This window comes from Hylobates moloch, unplaced genomic scaffold (assembly GCF_009828535.3).
Source record: "Hylobates moloch isolate HMO894 unplaced genomic scaffold, HMol_V3 SCAFFOLD_11, whole genome shotgun sequence".
Lineage (NCBI taxonomy): Eukaryota > Metazoa > Chordata > Mammalia > Primates > Hylobatidae > Hylobates > Hylobates moloch.
In genome coordinates this window covers 99,923,997-99,932,990 of record NW_026652286.1, presented here as the reverse complement: position 1 = coordinate 99,932,990, position 8,994 = coordinate 99,923,997, and positions in this window count along the sequence as shown.

Below are 8,994 nucleotides of genomic sequence, written 5' to 3'. Positions count from 1 at the left end.
ACCTGTAGTCCCAGCTACTCGGGAGGCTGAGGCAGGAGAATGGCGTGAACCCGGGAGGCGGAGCTTGCAGTGAGCGGAGATCGCGCCACTGCACTCCAACCTGGGTGACAGAGCAAGAGACTCCATCTCAAAAAAAGAAAAAAGTCATCGGTGAGGCCTGGATCAGGCAGGAAGGACAAGCTGTGAAACCCCCAGAAGGCCAGCAGCGTTGATACCTCAGCCACTCCAGAGCGTTCATTGCTGCTTTCAATATCACCCCCAGAATCACCAAAGCACGCTGTTGAAAGGGAGTGGCCCCACATCAGAGTCTTAAGGCTGCACAGAAGAAAATCGGGCTGATTTGGATGTGTAATTTGTCAATGGGATGAACAGAAAATCTGTTCGTGAAGTAACATTCCTATCTAATGTCATTGTGCATAATTCCTTCAAAGTTTGAATTCAACCATAGAGACAAGAGAGGGCAACACCCTCTTCCAGATCAGACACGGTTCCATGGCAAACCTTTCCTGGTCCCCAGCTGACCTCATCCTGGTGATTATTAAACCTTCCCATGCTTCACTGCCATCCAGAAAATGACCCTCAGCCTTCAATATGGAAAAAAGAATGGTTCTCAAAGGAAAGTAAACACGTTTTCTTCTTTCATCACAGAAAACACTTTGCAGGTATGATGAGGAAGGTTAAACCTTTGAGCTACGTTAGCCTGAAGGGTCAGGATGACAGGGTCACTCATTCAAACTTGTGCAGAAAGTAATTTGGGCCCAACAGCTTTTTCTCAGTGGAAGGCAAACCCAGCAATTTCCATCAGCCAGAAACACACGTTACCTGCTGCCAGGTGACTTAGCCTGCTTGACACAGATCACGGTGATGGGGGCTCCAAAGGGAAGACACAAGTGAATTTCACCATTGAGGAGGATTTTAAAACCATCGACAGCATCCCCAGAACTTACAGATCCTCACATGGTGACTGCCTAAACTTACACGTAAATTGAGCTGTTACCTAATTTCCTCCACGTGCAACTGATTTTTTCCAGGACAAATTTTTGACACAAGGGCTGGTTCAATCTTCAGTAACAAGACTGAGCAGGGGAAGGACCATGTAGATTCCAGTCCAAACAATTCCAGGTTTTGCTACCTTGTCTGAGGATCCTGGAAAATAAACGTAGTGTTAATTTCATCACTCTCTGTTGATTTCATCTTCCTCTCCCTTCTTGTTTTCTGAAATTGTGGTAAGAACACTTAACTTGAGACCTACCCTCTTAACAAATTTCTACGTGCACAATTCAGTATTGCTAAGTTTGGGCACAATATCGTAGAACAGATCCCTAGAACGTATTCATCTTACGTAACTATAACTTTATATCCATTCACAACAACCCCTCATTTTCCCTCCCCTAGCCCTGAAAAACCGCTATTCTACTCTCTTTTAATGATCTTGAAGGAACCCCTACAACTCGATAGCAAAAAAACAAACAGCCCAATTAAAAGATGGGCAAAGGAACCAAACAGACATTTCTTCAAAGAAGACAGACAAATGGCTTACAGATGAAACGATATGCAACATTGCTAATTATCAGGGAAAGGCAAATCTTCCCCCGTAGTTTCTGAGTCATCTTGAGGTCAAAGGAGGAGAAAGAGAAAGGTACCAGTGTGGCTCCGGATCTAATGATGCCATCAGATCGTGTATGTATGCTGTCTGCATAGAAGACGGTCAGTGGACGGAGAGATTGGGAGATTGGGATGAGGTGAGCAATCGATTCCAGAGAGCCTACAGTTTATGTATACTGAAAAAATAAATGCTTTTTTCATTTGCCAGTCAAAGGCTTGAGTCCTGCCCTCTGAGGCTTAGCAGTTTTGTAACCTCAACCAAATCAAGTATTCTCTGCCAGCCTCAGCTTCTTCAACTGGAAAAGGGGAATAGTAATGCCTGCCCCTAGAGTTATTGTGCAGAATCACAAATATAGTAAAGGGGTCAAACACTCCAAATTGACAATAGGACCCAGGCAATAAGACAAACATTGAACTCAGCTGGGTATAACATAATAGGAAACCGGGCACTGGAGCAAACTGCAAAACACATGCCCCACATGAAGCATTTTAAATTCTATTTAAAGCAAACCGATCAGTGTGCATCTGGTTGTCAATCATGGTCTACAGCCCACCAATTTTTAAGCCACAGGACAATGCCTTGCCCTGAAAATGAGGCTGTGGTTGTTTAGCTATTGCTGTTTTCTCCAGAGGAAGCCCCAGCTCAGACATTCCAGACCCCTCCAAGGATCCCCGGCCTGCAGCAAAAGCCCGCTCAGAAACCTGGCTGCTTTCTATGTCTCATAGGGCATGAGGCCTTCCCTCACGGAACACAGGAAGAACTGCTGATTAACAGCTGAAGCCTGATGAAGGCTGGCAATGATCTCTATGTCCACACGCTTCCATAGCTTCCTTCGGCTGCAGCAGCCCTGTGCCTCCCTCCTCCCTCTCACTCCTTCTGTGAGGCCCAATCTAGGGTCTGAGAGGATCACTGGCAAGGATGCCCGGCTGAGGACGCAGACCTTAGTGGTCTACAAATCGAGCGTCTGCTCAGGGACGCCTCTGGTCTCCTCTTGCCTGAATTCCTACATATCAGCGCTTGACCACATCATATGATTAGACTTTCAGGAGAGAAGCTTGACTGCTTCTAGCTATCCGGGAGCTGGACGGGAGCCTTATAACAATAGACTGCTGACCTGTAGACAAAGCCAGGAGCAAATTAGGTGAAATTTACTTTCTCTGTGGAAGAGCCTTTTATCCTGGAGGTTAGAAACTCAAAATAGCCTTTGACTCATGCTGACCATCCCTGAATGCCCAGGGCTTCCTCCCACTCAGAGAGATCTTCTCATGGGAGGCCCAGAATGAGAAACAGAGAATAGCAGAGGATGCTTCAGGTGTTGACCTTTTGACATTGATACATCATTATGCCTCATGGTTTTGGAAATACTCAGGCATCTTGTGTCTGGTCTTCACCTGTTATTTTTTTCTGGAAGCCCTGAGGTCCAAGAGATTAAATTGGCTGCAAGGGATGATGTTTCATATAAGCTTGGTGGTTCCACATCCTTGCAGACATATTATCTGGGAGATTTTCAAGGTTAGAATAGAAACGTGAGTATGGTGAGTCTTTCTCCTGCCCTGGGGATTTCCTCCAGACTACAGGAGAAACACTCACTCACTCTATCCACCTCCCTGCCTCCACCCAGAAGCCATTCCTCCCTACAACCTCACTGTCAATCACCAGGAGCTTCAGAACTGTGATCCTTTTATTTATTTATTTATTTATTTATTTATTTATTTATTTATTTATTTTTGAGAGAGTCTCCCTCTGTCGCCCAGGCTGAAGTGCAGTGGCATGATCCTGGCTCACTGAAACCTCCTCCTCCCAGGTATAAGTGATTCTCATGCCTCAGCCTCCCAAGTAGCTGAGATTAAAGGTGTGTGCCACCATACCTGACAAATTTTTGTATTTTTAGTAAAAACAGGATTTCACCATGTTGACCAGGCTGGTCTCGAACTTCTGACCTCAGGTGATCCACTTGCCTCGGCCTCCCAAAGTGCTGGGATTATAGGCATGAGCCACTATGCCTGGCCAGAACTGTGACTCTTAACAATGGGCTTCTTCAAAGTCCGCAGTGGAAGTTGTGCAGAAAGCACACGCTTTAGGACTCCCCGTGGAAATTCTTATCCAGAAGCCGAAGGTGGAGGGTGCATTTTTTAAAAAATGTCCTCTGGTGGCTGGAACAGGAGCTCATGACTAAGAATTGCTGCTTTAGAGAGTAGAGGAGAGACAAGGGTGTGCCCTGGTGGCCTCTCACATTCTGAGCTTTAGGAGCCAGGGACCATGCCTTCTTAACGTGCCACAGTCATTAGAACCAGTGCAATCTGTTTCACTGGATTGGTCTTTGCACAGCAATTGCTTAATAGATGTATAACCCAAATAATCAAGTAAGCCGATTAAATCCTCCTGTTTCCTGCAGAAATCATGAGTACAAATAGAGGGGAGACAAAAGCCCTCAACTGAGATGTGTGAGTCTGGATTTGGTCCTATCATCACCTACCCAGATGACCTTGAGCTAGACAGGCACTTGAATTCCTTTCTAATCTTACTTCTTCACCGGCAATAAGCTGGAGTTGAAATAAATGATTAGGAAGTTCCTTAGTAGCAGCAAAATTGCGTAATTAAGCAATTATGTAATGGACCTTTAATGAATTTAATTTTTCCTTTCCTTTGGAGTATCAGTCCTTGGTTTCATTGTCCAGCAGCAAAATGATGACACGGGGACAGTTTTAACTCTGTCGTCAGGTTCCTATATGACCTTGGCTAAGTTTCTTCTCTTCTCAGTGCTCACACGTCTAAGGGAAGATGTTACAGGAAGTAATAAGTGCTAGAAGAGCACCAAAGTCACCAGAATTAGGAATAAGACAGGTGTCTGCAGAGTTCGTGCTCTGACATCATTGACAATCGCCTGGCTAAGTTAAGGTAAATAAAAACCTTTGCTGAAACTCCTGGCCAAGCAAGGTTCCTTTCCCATGCAAAGATTTTGCAAAATAAAAATAATAATAATAAAAATAATAAGGGAGAGGGGAGAGGGTAGAAACGGCTGTATTTGAAGCAGAATCGTGAATCTAAAGAGAATGTTTTCAAAGATTTCTATGATGCATCAGCAGCTCCTTAAAGTAATAGCAAACAGTTTAGATCCATTATTTAGTTTCCGAGGAAAATAAAGAGCAGGTTCGAGTAGAATAGTAATAGTACATTTAGCTCTTAGTCTCCATTCATCTTCTGTGTCCATACATTTTTAAGACAGGAAAGCATTTTCTCAATTATAGCTGATACAGGAAGGAGAGAAGGAGGTGAGCCGGCTTGCCAGGCGCCTTGGTTGTGTCCGCCAAATCTGGGATAGGAACGGATGTGTTGGTGGGTGAGATGGCAGCTGAGCATCATTTCTAAGGCACCAGGGGATACCTGGTCCTCTCTAGGCAAGGCCAATCCCTGAACTAGGCCAGGAGGTTGCAGAGTTTTACCGGCCCACTCTGACTGTGCTGGTGCAGCAGAGACACCCTGTATCTGAATTTTGGGGATCTCAGAACTGGAGGGAGGGCCTCCACTCTCAGGCTGTGTGCACTCACTCCCCATGTGCACATGGGGCACTAGGGGGGAGGCTTGCTGTGTCCAGATATGCCTGTTCACAAACCAATCAAACTGATCAGTGGCCCGCAAAGCCTAGCACAAAGGCGTCCCTGTCCCCTGGGCTACCTTCTACAGACAACAGTTCAGTTGTCTCCTGGAAAGCAGAGTGGGGGCTTGGATCTAGCTCTGTGTGCTTCCTTAGCTCCAGGACATGCTGGAGCTCCTGACTGTGGTCTCTCACTGTCTGACCACACTTCCTCACTTAAGAATAGAAATGACTTCACAAACCCAAAATAGCAGTAGCTGTGAAACAACACAGTGAAGTTCAGGCAATAAGAGCCAAATCAAAAACTGGAAAACAAAAGTTAAAATGAAATTATCCACCAAGCATCCAAGGTGGAGTAGGGTCCTCTCATGAGGCTGCAGCAGGAGAGCTGAGGTTCTGGGGCTCAGGCCTCCACAATAGCTCTGTCCTAATGAGGCAGCAGAGAAGTCAGATTTATTCATTCTAATACCCTGCTTCGGTCATTTTGTCAAAAGCTTTGAATGTGACAGTTTAAGTATTGGATAGAGTTGCTTGAGATTTTTCTACAATCAGGGGCACAGGACATCAGGAATTTCTAAATTTATCCCCTCTTCTGTGTCCAAAGGGATCCATCATACCCTGCCCACGGACATTAACCCTGGAAGAGGGAGCCAAGGCAGCTCCAACCACTCTCATCTCACCTTTCAGTCCCAATTCCTGCCTAGTAATTATTGCTTGTGATTCTGAGTGGTAATACATGGTTATCAGCAAGCTCACAAGGAGGTTAGCAGAACAGGGCGTCCCCGGTAGCCTCTTTATTATGTTTTTATGTGTTACTTTGCCCTGTGACTATTTTGAGACAGTGATCTCCTCTCTGCAGGGCTGATCTGCTACGTCCAGTCCATTATGGACTACTCCACTGCCACTGCAAGCAGGGAGGACTTCAGGAGTCTAGACTCTTCCCTGGAAGAGGTCAAATTGAGGCGCCTTGTTCCCTTTTGGAGTAAGATCTTCACTCTTGAGTTTCTCCTCCAAAACTCACCAGCCTGTGTAGCCTGAATCCTTGCTTTGTTGTTAATGAACTGAATGGCTCTAAGACTTGATCATTTTGTGGCTCAATTTCCTCACTTATAAAATGGGAATGAATAATATCTACCTCATAAGGGCTCTGTGAGGATTAAACTGAACATACAGAAAATAAGTCACATAGTAAAGTTTGATTTAGCATCTTGTGTCTTGTCACAGCTCAGCAAATAGTAGATGATATTATTATTATTATTATTATTATTATTATTTGTTGTGGTTTTGCTGTATAATTTAAAATAACTGATATTATGCCTGAAACAAGACCCGACACATGCGCCAGCTGCCTTTCTTCCTGCACAGGACCGCTCTCCCCCAGGCAGCACACCGCACCTGGGTGGGGTACCTGAATGTCGCACACTGCTCCAGCTCAGCCTTCCAGGGCATCTCTTATGTACGTGTGATTTTGTGAGTGTTAAGGAAAGAACACTCTTCTCTCTCCTCCGCTTCTATCTCTGCTCAGCTCTCACAAACCAGACCTCCAAGGAGAGGAGTTGGCTGGTCAGACCTGCACATTTCTGAGGCACCACTTTAATAGCCAGAGATAGAAATCTCTCATGTTTCTGGGTTTAACCTTTATACCAGCCCCGTAAGAGGATATTATTATACCCATTTCACTATTTCTTTTCTTTTAAAGACAGAGTCTCACTCTGTCGTCAGGCTGGAGTGCAGTGGTGGGATCTCAGCTCACTGCAACCTCCTCCTCCCGGGTTCAAGCGATTCTCCTGCTTCAGCCTCCCGAGTAGCCGGGACTACAGGCACCACCACACCCAGTTAATTTTTGTATTTTTAGTAGAGACGGGGTTTCACCATGTTGGCCAGGATGGTCTCAATCTCTTGACCTCGTGATCCACCCGCCTTGGCTTCCCAAAGCGTCTGGGTTACAGGCATGAGCCACCGCGCCCGGCCTTCACTATGATTTTTAAAAGATTAGTTTTGTTTAGCAACTTGTCCTAGGCTTCATGCATAACATTTGAGGGGTAGAGAAGGGTCTGAGCCCTGTGCATCTGAGAGGATCAGAGAAGGTGAAGTATGAGGAATGCTCTAGCACCATGTAGAACATGCAACCTTGGTAACCCTTCTCCTCCCTCCCTTATGAACTCACATCGTGCCTCCTCTCCCGCCTCTTCCTGCCTCACACCCTGTGCCCAGCCACTGAAAGCTTCTCCCCAGCAGCTGCACCTTTCACGTGTGTGTTTTGTTGGGGCAATCCTCTTCTTCCTCTAGCGACCTTCCCCACTCTCCATTTCTAAAAATTCCTCTGATAAGAAACTTGCCCCCTTTCCCAAAGGACAGTTGGCCATTTTTTTACTTGGCTCCAATCGCAGGTTCTGACTCCACAGCTCTGATGACAAATTCTCTCATTTTTTTATTCTCTCTCTTCCTGGACTCAGAATCTTGAATGCCAGAATTTATGGCTGATTCATTTTTGTAATCATGGCCTATAGCAGAAAGGCTGGTGCATAGTAGGCACTTCATACATATTTGTTGAATAAATTGAGGCTATTGAATACAACTCATAGATTCCCATGACTTACTGAGTCTCTGCTGACACTCTTAAGCACAGATAATGAAGGCTGAATTGTTAGAGGAATAGCGGTTGAGAATCTGGAAAGAAACCCAGGTAAAATTCAGGCCCTGCTTCAGGAGTTATCAAATTAGTGCACTGCTTCTCCATGAGCAGGAGAGATTTCAGTTCTGTACAGCTCCCTGAAAACTCTAGCCTCCTCCTTCCTAGCTAAAAGGAATGGTGTGTCACCACTGCCAATAGCACACAGAGCAGGTCCTGGCATCTTCCAGGGACATCCCCATTGGCTGAATCAGCCTGAAGACAGCAGTGCAGAACGCATGCGTCAAAAGGTGAACTCCTCCAGGTCTGACACTATGATAGAATACTATTGCAGACACTTGAGGGAGGCTCTTTAGACAGTAATCCTGGCTGGGTTTGTGTGCAGCTGCAGAGAACTGTGTGAACTCCACAAGGGTGCATTGGCATAAATGTACCAAATTCCTATTTTTCTTTTTTTGCTCTCTGTACCTATTCTATGAGAGGTCTAGGATGCTCACAAGTGCCCAGCAGCATTGCGGAAAGGCAGATCATGGAAAGGAGAATTTCAAAGGCCAGAAGACGAAGATAACAGAGACTAAGCAAAATAAACAACACATTGGGAATGTATGGACATGACAAAACCAGGACTGAGTGTAAGGAAAAGAGAGTGGTCCAAACCAGTGGGCTGGGAGATGGCACCCTTGTAGCTATTTCCAGAGCTTGGTTCACCCTCTCCGAATGAACATGGACTTAGCATGTCTCCCAATCTATTAAATTGTGAGAGTAGCATTTCACTGTCATAGAAGAAGAAGGAATCCCAATGATCTATTAGTCCAAAATTCCTAATTTTAAAGATGAGGAGACAAAGGCTCAAAGAAGTGAAGTGATTTGCACAAGCTCACATGGCCAGTTTGCAATAGAGCTGGAATAAGAACCCAAACATCCCTCTCTCTCAACCACCATGTTTCCTCTGAATCGCATTTCAGATTCTTAGAAGACAACTCTCTCTGCCAGATAAACTTATAGTCTTGCTCTCTGTCAAAACTGGTGACCAGAAGGAGTTAAGCACCAACTCCAGAAGGCCAAAGGCTGTTGAGATCATTTGTCTAAGGTTTGTGCCTCTGAATTTGGGTCTGTGGCCAGATGCTATATTGAACACTGAAGTCAGGTAGTCTCAGGAAG